The sequence below is a fragment of the Dasypus novemcinctus genome, chromosome 3 (assembly GCF_030445035.2).
Source record: "Dasypus novemcinctus isolate mDasNov1 chromosome 3, mDasNov1.1.hap2, whole genome shotgun sequence".
Classification (NCBI taxonomy): Eukaryota; Metazoa; Chordata; class Mammalia; order Cingulata; family Dasypodidae; genus Dasypus; species Dasypus novemcinctus.
Window position 1 is genome coordinate 122665843 of NC_080675.1, and position 13783 is coordinate 122679625.

At 43.3% G+C, this 13783-nt stretch overlaps 1 pseudogene; it reads left to right on the plus strand.

The window, feature by feature from the left end:
* LOC101438321 (long-chain fatty acid transport protein 2-like) overlaps nucleotides 1-13783 on the plus strand; it is a 46428-nt pseudogene that overhangs the window by 14775 nt on the left and 17870 nt on the right.

A 13783-nucleotide genomic window follows, 5' to 3' on the forward strand; every position in this document is an offset into this window, starting at 1 on the left:
TGCATCTTCTTTGTCCGCTTCTGTTGCTGTCAGCATCACGGGAATCTGTGTGTCTTTTCATTGCGTCATCTTGTGTCAGCTCTCTGTGTGTGCAGCGCCATTCCTGGGCACGCTGCTCTTTCTTTCGCACTGGGTGGCTCTCCTTTCGGGGCGCACTCCTTGCCCTTGGGGCTTCCTTATGGGGGTGGGGGAGACACCCCTGCGTGGCAGGGCACTCCTTGCACGCATCAGTACCGCGCATGGGCCAGCTCCACACGGGTCAAGGAGGCCCGGGGTTTGAACCGTGGACCTCCCATTTGGTAGACGGATGCCCTAACCACTGGACCAAGTGCGCCTACCCTACTTGATTCTTGAACTGTGTGTGTCACTCATATTTTTTTCCACTAAGGGAAAGAGGACTCTCAGAAGTCACATAATCTGGATTTGAATCTTAAAGCCACTCTTTTTGCTACCTGTGTGATCCTGGGTAAATTGTTTTTAAGCTTCTGAGGCTCCCTGCATTTCCTCAATTGTAACATGAGGCAGATTCTTTATTACCTATCCTATTTTGGTAGAGTTCTTTTGACACTTAAGATAAAATAGTTCAAGTGCCTGGCATATAGAAAAGCCCTTAGTAAAAGTTTTCTCCTAACTCTAATTACCTGGAGGCCTGCTATTTACTCTGGACATCCTCACCTCTCACCCATCATCTGTCATTAAATCTCAGGTGGGCTTAAGTCCAGATGTGTTGGCATGCCACACCTTGGCTCTAATGCGTTACAAAAGGTTTGATCATTGTTTAAAAAAATGAAGAGATGAATCTTGACCTCAAACCCAGTTCCTTTTGAGGGCTTTGGAGATGGGGGAAAACTCCTTCTCATGTGGGAAAAGAAAACCAGAAAGTGAAAGCTTGAATGAGAACCAGACATCTAAGATGCCCCAGAATCTCCCAGTTTGTGTCCACAGACATTTTTAACCTGAGCCTTAATCCCTCCTGCTGGTGGAATAAGATCCCTCAGTTGTATGATGAAAACTGAGCTTGTGGTATTGTGATCGTGAGCCCAGCTACCTGCGGCCCTCAGGTGACGGCTGCACCTGTGAGGCCAGCCAGCTTCCACACACCAAGGCACCTTAAGTCCTGCCCTTGTGCAGGTGTCCTGGCATTAACTGCTGCACAGGGAAGTGGAGGGTTTCCTGGTTAAAGTGATTCCTTTTGCTGCAGGGATTATGCTCTTTGCAAAGCTCAGGTCCAAGGCATGCTGGGTGATATAAGGAGAGATTTGGCCTCAAAGGAGCTTACAGTCTAGTGGAGGAAATAGATGTCACCACCCATTAGATATGAAAGTAAGGGGAGCAGGCATAGCTCAGTGGTTGAGCGCCTGCTCTGCAGGAACCAGGTTCAGTCCCTGGTACCTCCTAAAAAAATAATTTTTTAGAATATGGAAATGCATGAAGGGGAGGGAGAAGGGCTGATTGTAGCTGTGGGGAGTAAGTAAGGTGCTGGGTATGCTTACTGGCCTGGGAGCAGGTAAGCAGCCAAGTCAGGTGGGTCCTTTTGAGTGCTAATAAGTAATCCTCAAATATCTTGGAAAGGTAGTTAGGGTAGCAGCATGGGGCAGGGGCTGTGTCAGGAAAGTTGAAAATTCTTACTGAGCAACATAATGCCTTGTGGACAGGGTCACCCTGTAATTCATTATCCAAGTAGACATTTTTAAGGGTGAAAGGAACGTGATTAGTAATCCACCAGAGGACAGCCATGAAGAAGGCCTGGCCCTGGTCAACCCTACAAATGGCCACCCTGCCTGCAGGCACTGGTAATTACAGAAGGGAAATGATTTAATGACCTCAGGACCTCAGGAGCTGCTTAGGAGAATAGAGTCCTTCTCAGTCAGAAGCTCTAGGACTCCTACACGTTCAAAGAGCTTCTCAGGGGACTCTCCTCGACACCCTGATAAGAAGCACCAGCCTGGGAAGCAGATGTGGCTCAAGCGATTGGGCTCCTGTCTACCAAATAGGAGGTCAGGGCTCAATTCCCAGGCCTCCTGGTGAAGGCAAGCCGGCCCGAGCAGAGAGCTGGCCCACGTGGAGTGCTGCCCCACACGGAGAACTGGCACAGCAAGATGACACAACGAAAAGAGACACAGAGGAGAGACAATAAGACACCGCAGATCACGGAGCTCAGGTTGCACAAGAGAATGAGTGCATCTCTCCCTCTCCACAAGGGTTCAGGATCAGTTCCCAGTGCCACCTAAAGAGAAGAGAAGCAGACACAGAAGACACACAGCGAATGTACACAGGAGCAGACAGTGAGCCCAAATAACTGGGAGAGGAGAGAGAAATAAATCATTTAAGAAATGCAGCACCGGCCTGGGGTCACACATCTTTCTTTGCACCAGGAGTTCTTCACCTTTATTGTTCCACGGATCCCTTACTAAGTCCACACTATACCGTGTATTATTTAATAAATATATCACACCCACACCAACATGTCCCCAAAAGAAGTTTGTTTTTATTGCAGTTAAGCTCAGGGGGGCCCAGTTTTTACCAGCAACCAGTACGTGTCTACCTCATCAGGCAGGACTCCTTAACCAGCTTCACCACCAACAAGCACCTGACAAAATCACTGTACATGCAGGTTACTAACGACTTCCCCGCCTAGAAACCTCTTCAGGGCGTGTTTTGTTTTGTTTTAACAGAACTGCTGGCCTCTCTCTTTGAACACTTCTTTCAAAAAGGAACTCTTGCTCCAAAATCACTTCATGGTCATTTCACAGTATAGGAAACAATGTAGAAAATCTCTTGAGAGCATTTACTCTTTTAAGTTAGTTGCTGTTTGATTTAAAAAAATGAACATTTGATGTGAGAGGAGAGGCCTCATGACCTAGCACTTCTACCCTTTTCTATTCTGTTTTCCATTAGAAAGAAGGTCATAGACTAACAGAATGTGCACATTAAAATTGTACTTACTAATCTCTTCCACAAGATGTCATCTCCTTGAGGACATAAACGACCTTATTAATACAAAAAAATCATTAAAACCTCTCTAGGTTTGGACATATTTGAAGGGGCCTCATAAATGATTCTGGCCGAATGAAAAAGCACCCTCGTCCTGGCCCACCTCCCTCGAAGGCAAAAAGCTCTCAATTCAGTCTTTACACTCAAAGCAGCTTTTCCTTTGTGATTTTTATTTCTAGCAAAGCATGTTCCTCCCTGGCACCTCAGACACCTGGGAGCCAGCTTCCCCCTTCTCTTGCCCTTCCCAGCCCATGGGGACAGTTTCCTTGTCTTGGTTCGGCCTCTACGTGGCCTGTTTAATAAGGGAATGGCCGCGTTCCTCCAGGCCCTGCAGGCCTAGCAGTGCTGCTCTCTAATGACTTTTTGGAAAATGGCTCTCTCTTTGGACTGTGTTCTCAGCCATCGTTGAGGTCAAGTGAAAATCATTGCTTCAGCATGAAAGACGCAACCCCGGGCCCTACTGGGGAGAGATGATCAGCCTCTGACACATCTTTCCTATGTGGGCTCTTCTTTCAGGCAAGTACTGAGACTCACCAGCATCATCAAGGAAACTATTAACACATTATTCTAACTTGAGATTGGATGTGGCTGAAATCTTGTTATCATCTAGTTCCATCAGATCATTTCGTCTTGCCCCTTAAAAATCAAAGTGGGAAAATCCAAGTCTTTGGTTGTTAAATCAGATTCTAGCTGCCAGGCCACACTGGATATATATGGGAGGGAGGTCCAGGGAATCAGGTGTGTGTATAGGCGGCAACAAAAGGCATGTTCTGAGGTGAATTTGTAATCTACTTAAGTGTGTAAAAATATACAGGCAATAATCAACACATAGATAGAGACTCCAGAGATGTTTCAGTTTCACCTTCTTCTCCCCTTACCACAGAAACCAAATGATCGTGATCATAAAGTGAGAGTGGCAGTAGGAAGTGGATTGCGAGGACATGTTTGGAGAGAGTTCATCAAGAGATTTGGGAATATCAACATTTATGAAGGCTATGCTGCCACTGAAGGAAATATCGGATTTCTGAATTATACAAGAAAAACTGGGGCTGTTGGAAGAGTAAACTACCTACAGAGAGTAAGTACATTGAAAAATGAGAGGATATGTAGCCAGTTTTCAGAAATTAGAGATTTCTTAAAAAGCTACCCCACATGAAAATATAGAATGGTGCAGCCATTGTGGAGGACAGTTTCGTGTTTCCTCAGGAAGCTAACTGAAGAATTGCCTTATGCTCTGGCAATCCCACTGCTAGGAAAATACCCAGAAGAATCGAAAGCAGGGACACAAACAGATTTTTGTTGTAGCAGCATATCACAACATAGAATTTCCCCTTCTAACCACGTTCAAATATATAATTCAGGGCTGTTAATTATATTCACAATGTTGTGCTATCATCACCACCATTCATTATTTCCCCACTTCCAAAACATGTGATTTTCTGTTTTTTTAGTAGTAGCCACTCTAGTGAGTGAGAAATGGTATTTCATTGTGCTTTTGATTAGTGTTTCCTAATAGCTAATGATGTTGAGCATCATTTCCGGTGCTTTTGGCCATTTGTATATCTCCTTTGGAGAAATATCTATTCCGGTCTTTTGCCCACTTTTTAATTTGGCTGTTTGTCTTGCTGTTGTCTGGCTGTAGGAATTATATATCTATTCTAGATATTAAACCCTTATGCAGATATGTGGATGTGGTTTCCAAATATTTTCTCCCATTCTATACAATGTTTTGTTGTTGTTGTTTTTACTTTCATGATAAAGTCCTTTAATGCATATAGGTTTTTAATCAGGATGAGGTTCCATTTATCTACTGTTTCTACATTTGTTTCTTATGCTTTGGGTGTGAAGTTTAAGAACCCATCACCTAACAAAAGGTCCTGAAGATACCCTCTGACTTTTCTTTTTGGTTTTTATTTTTAGGTTTTGATCTATTTTGAGTTGATTGTTGTACGAGGTGTGAGATAGGAGTCTACTTTCATTCTTTTGCATAGGAGATCCAGTTCTCCCAGCACCATTTGTTGAACACAGTATCCTATCCCAGTTGAGTGGACTTGGCAGCCTTGTCAAAAATCAACTGTGGGAGTAGATGTGGCTCAACGAGTTGAGCACCTGCCTCCCATGTGGGAGGTCCCAGGTTCATTTCCAAGTGCCTCCTAGAGAAGACAGACAAACAACAAGCAGAGAACATGGAGCCATCAAGCAAACAATGAGTATTGAGCAAGAAAGCAAGCAATGAGGGGAAAAAAAAGACAAATTAATGAGCAAAAACAATAAGCAGACAACAAGCAAAAATAACAAGCAAGACAATGAGCAATGAGCAAACAAGCAAAAACCAAATGAGCAGGGAGTGGCAGTGGCACAAGCAGTAAAGCACCTACCTCCCACATGGGAGGTCCCAGGTTTTGTTCCCCGGGCCTCCTAAAGAAAAAACAATAAGTAAAAAACGACAACAACAAAAAGAACAGACAATGAGCAAAGACAATGAGAAAACAACGAGCAAAGCAAACACCATCTCAGGTTTTGTTTTTTTAGTGAAGAAAAACTTATTAAAACTTATTTAAAAACTTAAAGAAATTAACTGACCAAAAATATGAGGGTTGGTTTCTAAACTCAAAATTCATTTATCCTGGTCTAAATGTTTGTCCTTTTCCCAGTGCCATGCTCTTTACTTTTATTTATTTTTTTACTTATAGGGCCCAGGTTTTGGACCCAGGACCTCATATGTAGGAAGCCAGCACACAATCACTGAGCCACATCCGCTCCCCTGAGTTGGGTTTTTCATTTGTTTGATTTTTGTTTCTGTTTGTTTTCTGTTTTTAGGAGGCACCAAGAACTGAACCTGGGGCCTCCCATTTGGGAAGCAGGTGATCAACTGCTTGAGCCACATGCACACCCCTGCCATGCTTTTTGATTCCTGTATCTTTGTAACAAGTATTAAGATCAGGAAGTAAGAGTCAGGAAGGGGCAGGGTTTAGGGATTGGTGGCTGCTGTTGCTGGGGTGGAGGGCAGACTGGAGTTTCCCGCCCACGCCTGGCTGTTGCTGCTGTCGGGGGGAGGGAAAAGGGTGGGCTGGATTTTTCCGCCCACACCGGGCTGTTGCTGCTGTCGGGGGAGGGCAAAAAGGCAGACTGGATTTCTCCGCCCACACCTGGCTGTTGCTGCTGTCGGGGGAGGGGAAAAGGGCAGACTGGAATTTTCTGCCCATGCCTGGCTGTTGCTGCTGTCGGGGGAGGGGAAAAGGGCAGACTGGAATTTTCTGCCCTGCGCCTGCGCAGGGAGAAGGAAGAAGAAGGGTGCCGCCCCACAAGGCATCGGGTGGCGCCATCTGGGAGGAGGGGCGGCCGCGGAAGCATGGCTGCCGAGAAGGGGAGACCCGAGGGCACTCTGCGCCCATGCCGAGCTTCCTTCAGGGGTGGCGGTGGGCCCGACCAACCACCCTATTATGGGGGCAGCGGAATTAGGCCTACTGCGGCGGCTCCCCTGCCAGGCCAGCAAACCACACTTCAGCCCGAGGGGTGACCGCAGTCCTCTTCTGTTCTTCTTTTTTCAAGATGGTTTTGACTATTCAGGGCTTCTTACCTTTCCATAAAACTCCGATTGGCTTTTCCATTTCTGCAGAGAAGGCTGTTGTACTTTTTATTGGAATTGCATTGAATCTGTAAATCATGTTTGGTAGAATCGACATCTTAACAATATTTAGTCTTCTAATACATGAAGATGGAATGTCCTTTCCATTTCTTTATTTCTTCTTTGATTCTTTCAGGAATGTTTTATAGTTTTCCAAGTACAAGTCTTTTATATCTTTGTTTAGATTTATTGCTAAATATTTGATTCTTTAGTTGCTTTTAGAAAGAGAATTTTTTCTTGATTTCCTCTCCAGATTGTTCATTACTATTGTACAGAAACACTACTGATTTTTCTTGTTGATCTTGTACCCTGCCACTTTTCTGCATTTCTTTACTAGCTCTAGTAACTTTGTTGTAGATTTTTCAGGATTTTACTTCCTATGTATAGGACCATGACATCAGCAAATAAGGAAAGTTTTACTTATTCCCTTCCAATTTAGAGGCCTTTTATTTCCTTTTCTTGCCTAATTACTGTGGCTGGAACTTCTAGTACAATGTTGATTAACAGTGGTAATTTGTGTCTTGTTAGTGATCGTACAGAGAAAGCTTTCAGTCTTTCTTTCATCATTAAGTAGGATGTCATCTGTGGGCTTTTCAAATATGGCCTTTATCATATTGAGGCAGTTTCCTTTTATTCCTACTTTTCTAAGTGTTTTTGTCAAGAAGGGGTATTGAATATGTCAAATGTTTTTTTTTTTGCATCAATTAAGATAATGTGGGGTATTTTTCTTCATTCTGTCAATGTTGTATTACGTAATTGATTTTCTTACATTGAACCACCCTTGCATACCAGGAAGAAATCCCACATGATTATGGTGTATAATTCTTTTAATGTGCTGCTGGATTTGGTTTCCTAGTGGTTCGTTAAGGATTTTTGCATCTGTATTCATAAGGAATATTAGACTTTAATTTTCTTTTCTTGTGGTATATTTGTCTGGCTTTACTATTAGGGTGATGTTGGCAGCATAGGATGAGTGAGGGAGTTTTCCCTTCAAATTTTTTGGAAGAGTTTGAAGTCAAAATTCAGAACTTCTTCATGGATGGTTTCTGGATTTTTATCTTGATCATTTAGATGGGCCATCATTTCTTGTTTCTTTGTCTTTAATATTTTGTTGCACACTGTACATTTTAAAATTTTAAAGTGTTACCTCTGGAAGGTTGTCCCTGAGCTGTCTGTTTCTTAAGTTTGTATCCGGCTAATGATATGACAGATTTCCTGAGTGCTAGAAGGAACAACAAAAAAAAAAAAAAAAAACAAAGCAAAAAGCAACTTTCAGAGTCTTTACATATTGACTGTCTGTGTTTTGGCTGGTAGTTTCTCTCAGAGCTTAGCCCTATTCTCAAGAGAATCATCTCCGGAATAAATGCAAAGTACAGGATCCTCTCTCTCTTATGTGAGCCTGCATGGAGCCATGGAGCCTGCTTCTTTTCTTGGGCTTGTGCTTGCTCATGGCTTTGGGAAGTCCCCCATTTACAGTTGACACAAGTTCAAATACCCCCCTACTCCTTTTGAATTAAACTTTTATCCCCTCCTGGGTGCTCTATTGTATCACTTAATGCAAGTAGTCCTTTCAACCAGGTGGCTTGGACTCTTGTTTCTTGCACTGCTTTAGCTGTCTGCAGGCAGCTTTTCTACCTTCAGAACAAGTTTCCTGTTTCAGCCTTTCAGTCTACCACTGGATAGGTTGGCACTGATATACAGGCACTCCAGTGTGTTGACAGTGGTTACTCTGCTTCCTCTGGACCAGGGTCAGGGACCCACAGTGGGAGTGCAGGATGGCTCTACACTGTGTTAGGAGAAGGAGGGGCTAGCAAGAGTGTCAGGAGGTACTCCTACTGTGTTAAAACTGCTTTTTCTTGATTTGGCCCTCAAAGTTACTATGACCCTTTAACTGTTTTCTGGAATTTTGAGAAAGATGGCTCTTCCAGTTTTTGCTAGTTGCTCAGATTATTCTCTGGTAGACAAAACCCTGGAACATCTTAACACCACTATATATTCAACCAGAAATCCAGGCATCAGGGTTTTTGTTGTTGTTTTTGTTGTTTTATATATATACATTTTTTAATCTTCCCCTCCAAGATGGCTCCCATGTCCCTCTGCTCCTTGGACTGCTCGTCTACTTTAGGACACACTAGATACCAAACCCAGGATCTTCTGTGTAGGAGGTGATTGCCCAACCACTTGAGCCACTTTTGCTCCCTGCTGGTTGCATCATCTGCTCATTGTGGCAGTTGTGGCATCTGCTTATTACAGTGCCTGCTTGTCTTCTTTATGAGGCACTGGAAATCAAATCCAGGACCTCCCATGTGGGAGGCATGCCCAACTGCTTGAACCACATCTGTTCCTGGCATCAGTGTTTTTAAAAACTATAAGGGGTCTGGTGTGATTAAGGGGTTGAGTGCCTGCTTACCACATGGGAGGTCCCGGGTTAGGTTCCCAATGTCTCCTAAAAACAAACAAAGAAAAGGAACAACAAACAAACAAATGACAAAAACACCTCAAGGGAGCCATGTGGCTCGGTGGTTGAGCATCGGCTTCAGTCCCTCAAAAACACAAAACAAAAAACTATGCAACCAGGCTCTGGAACCACTCTCTAAGTCTTTCAAGAGAGCTGGGGTACATCCCAGTTCCAGGATCTGATGAACATATGTGTTTAACTAATTTCCACCAGGATAATATTTATTATTTTTATACCAGCTTATATAGCAGTTTTTACCCTCTCAGTCACTTGATTACCTGATTCTCTGGACAATCCATTCGCCTCTTTCATGGTCAAGCCATCAGTCTTCCAGATAACCTATATTTTTCAAAATACCAGGAATGTTTAGAGAATGCTGAGCCTGCATTGGCTTGAGCACTCAACTGCTGTCACTGGAGACAGCCCATCCTGCCTGGATATGCAGCAGCCGCACTGGAGCTCCCCAGTAACCTGCATCCCCACGGGCTGACCAGCAGAGTAGAGAGCTCTGACTCGAGTTCAACTCCCAGCTCTACCACATACTAGCTGAGTGACTTTGGGAAGTCACTTACATTCCTTAAGCCTCAGTTTCATGATCTGTAAAAGAGAGATAAATAGAGAAAATATGAGCCCAGTCACTGGCCAAAATCCATTGTTAATAAGGGAAAAGAATTGTTGGAAGAATTAAATTTAAATAACTTATGAAAGAACCCTTAGAGGCTAGTAGCCCCAATACCTGTAAGATAACAGCTAGCCTTCAATAATTATTAGCTATAGTGATTACTGTCACTAAGTTCCTGATCTCAAGGCAAGTCCAAGGAGCCTCTCTGACAATGACAGCCAAACCTGTACTGCGCAGGTTGTCCACTGCCCTCCAGACCTGTGCCCTCCCGTATGGTAGTCGTTAGCTGCATGTAACTACTTAAATTTAAATTATGCACATTACATTTAAAATTTAGTTCTCCATCCATACTAGCCACATTTTAAGTGCTCAGTGGCCACATGTGACTACCATATTGAGCAATCCAGGTATGAGACATTTCCATCATGGCAGAAAATTTGATGGGGCAGCACTGCTACAATGGAGAATTGATTTCCTATTCCCAACTGGAAACATTCTGAGAGGGTCGGTCTTTTGTAGTAAGCCCAGTTTAACCTGTACTAGTTGAAACCTTAGGAACCCAGGCTAACTGCAATTGAAAAAAGGGAGGTCTGGGAAGCAGGTGTGGCTCAAGAAGTTGGGCACCTGCCTCCTACATGGGAAGTTCTGGGTTTCAGTTCCCAGTGCCACCTAAAGAAAAAAAAAAACAGACCACAGGCAAAAATGAAAAGAGGAAAAGAAACAAAAACAAATAATGATTAAAATCAAGCAGACAGCAAGCAAAAAATTTTTTGAACATTGAATTGTACACTTTAAAATGTGTGAATTATAAGATTTGTGAACTGTATGTGAATAAAATTATTGGAAAAAAAAAAGGACGAGGCCTTTCTCCAAGCATTCAGAGAATTTCTTACAATTTCCAACTGGTCTAAGAGCAAATAAAATTGAGACATTGTACAAGATATCTATATTTCTGCTATTAACCCTCCAAAGGGTGGGTTACAAAACAAAGCTGAGAACTTTAGAGGCTGGCATCATATACTACTAGTTCTTTGCGTCCTCACACATTCATTGCCATGTTTTATAGCAGTTTTAAACAAAGCCTTTTTTTTATTTATTTTAAAAAGGAAGTTGTCCCTGCAAATAATATAGAAAGAAGAGTTAGTTACAACCCAGAAATTTTTTTATTTTCTTGCAAATAAACTGATCTACATTAGTTGGTATGGATGCTACTTGTTTTTTAATGGCATTATCCACTACTGCTAAATGGTTAACTTATTATATAAATTTGTGTATAAATTTGAAATGGGCACAGTAATCATGTGTATTAGTAAAATCCACTTACTGTCATATTTGCAGTTTCCTGTCAATAAAGGAAAATAATATGCTCAGTGCTCTTACTAAAATACTTAAATTTAAATTCTTATGCCATTGAATTATAGTATATATTAAATATAATGGAGTTTTAATAAATCTAAAGTCATGAGAATGAAATACTTATGCCATTGAACCTTAATATATTTGAGAAATGTCCCTGGAGATGTGAAACATCTAACAATAGTGTACCGATAAAGGTTACACAAGGTTAAAAACTGGGAAGTGGATGTGGCTCAACTGATAGAGCTTCCGCCCACCATACTGGAGGTCCAGGGTTCGATACCCAGGGCCTTCTGCCCCGTGTGGTGAGCTGGCCCATGTAGAATGCTACCATGTACAGAGTGTTGCCCTGCACAGGGGTGCCCCCCATGCAAGGAGTGCAGCCCTGAGCAGGAATGCAGCCACCAGGGAGTGGTACTGCCCACACAGAGAGCTGACGCAACAAGATGATGCAACAAAAAAAGAGACTCAGAGAAGAGACAATATGAGATGCAATAAACTAGGGAGCTGCGGTGAAGCAAGAGAATGATGACCTCTCTCCCACTCGGGAAGGTCCCAGGATGGGTTCCCAGAGCTGCCTAATCAGAATACAACAGATACAGAAGAACACACAGCGAATGGACCCAGAGAACAGACAACAGCAAGGAAAGGGGGGAGATATAAGAAAAGAAAACAAGGTGGAGGGTGGGGCAAGATGGTGGCTGAGTGAGCTTACCTGATGGTCTCTCCTGCAAAGAAGCGGCTGGGCAGCGTTGGAGGTTCTCCAGGACCAGGCTGTTCTGGGATTTTTGCAGGGCAGGAAGTGTCTGGGCATCGATTTGGTGGGAAGGTAATGGAGAGGATTAGTCTATAAGATATAATTGAAACTCTATTGCACGGATGTGAGAGCTGCACACAGGTCGCTCCCTCCTGGGGTGGGTGGAGCCGCAGAACTGGCGCTGCGGCAGCACTTTTTGGAGGCTCTGCAGTACTGGTGAATTCACGAGCCCTGGGTGGGCTCTTAGGGGGTTGACAAGATGGGACGCCTTTGCAGACCGATTTGGGGAGATAAACGGAGGTTTTGTTGCGAAGTGGGGAATTTTTGATTGCAGACACAAATAATAGTGCTTCTGCCTGGAGTCCCGCCCCCCCCAAACCCAACCCAGCTGCCGATCTGCAGTGGACTTAGACTGCTGGCAATAAAGGGACGTAACCGGGAGGCTGTTACAGGGAGTCGCGGGGGGGGGGGGGGGGTGGACATGTCTGGAAGCAGATTGAGGGAATATTTTGTGAAGCTTGGGAATTTCGGTTTTGGACTCTGTTGTCGGCATTTCCGGCTGGAGCCCCACCCCTGGGCCTGGCTTCTGATCTGAGTTATTAAATTGGCTGCAGTGTAGAGGTGCCCTCAGGTGCCCGTTCTGGGGGCTTACAGGGTGGGAGCTGTCCTGAAGCCCGATTGATGATACATCCACAGAATAGACCCCAGTGAGTGAGTGAATTGCAGGGTTCAGACACATAAGATAGAGTTTGTGGATCTGACTTCCCCCATAGGGCTGGCACCCAGCTGTGGGGATCCCTGAAGGCTGTGTTACACTGCGGTGCTCCCAGGCTCCCTGTTGACCAGAACTGAGGTTGCCAGGTCTGAGTCCCCTAAACCCTGGTGGCCCAAACCCCAGAGACTCCCACCTCTTGAGTCTTCAATATCTCAGACTTTCCATCCCTGAATCCATCATGCCCTGAGGTCCATCTGAGGTCCTTTAATGTCCTAGCCCTCAACGTTTGTGTTTTTTTTTTTTTGCTTTGTTTTGTTTTGTTTTTATTTTCATTTTATCTTATTTTTTATTTTTTTTAATGCCCTGATTGCTAACATTGCATTATTCCCTAGTCTTTTCTCCCAGCATATCCCCCAAAGTCTTTTTTTTTTTCAGTTATTTAGGGTTTTTTTGTTGTTGTTATTGCTGTTGTGGTTGGTGTATATCTTTTTTTTCTTTTCCCTACCTGTTCCCCGCCCTTTACCACCCCCTTTTTCTTTCTTCCTTTCTTCTCTTTTTTTTTTTTTTTTTTTTGTTTTTTCTCTCTCTCTTGTCCCTCATTTTCTTCTTATTTTATTTTATCTTAATTATAGAATAGGTGCTGCAGGGAACACCTCACATTTGCTGGGTTTCCTCATCCTCCACTGCCTCATCTCTATGTGAATTGATTTTGACTACCTACACTATCCCCTTTACCCTACATCTTGATATCCTCCATCATCTACTGTCTCTCCTATATTCTACCTCCCTTTCTTTGATGCACAAAGTGTCTACCTCTTAATTTCTAATACCTTTGTTTTGTTTTCTGTCTGTTATCCACTCTTGAAACTATTACCTTTCTTTTCTTTCCCTCTCTCATGAAAATACTAGCTTTTTAATTCATACCATATTCCTCCCATATTCAGTCGACTACCTCATTATAGGTACTATACCTACTGCTATAACTCTACACAACTTACATGAATCTAATATCCGTCCTCCCAGATCTCATATTGTTGCTCTGTTAACATTTATCACCAATACTACTTTACACTTTTTCCTTGCTTACACAATTGCCTTTCCCTGGCCCTAATACTTTCCTTTAAAGTGAACTCAACCAGCAATAAGAAATTAGAATAAGAAGAACAAAGGGACAATGAGAAGATATAACACTTACACAAAAACAACAGCTAATTAATCCCCAAGACTAGACAAAGAAGCTAAGGAACTGATTA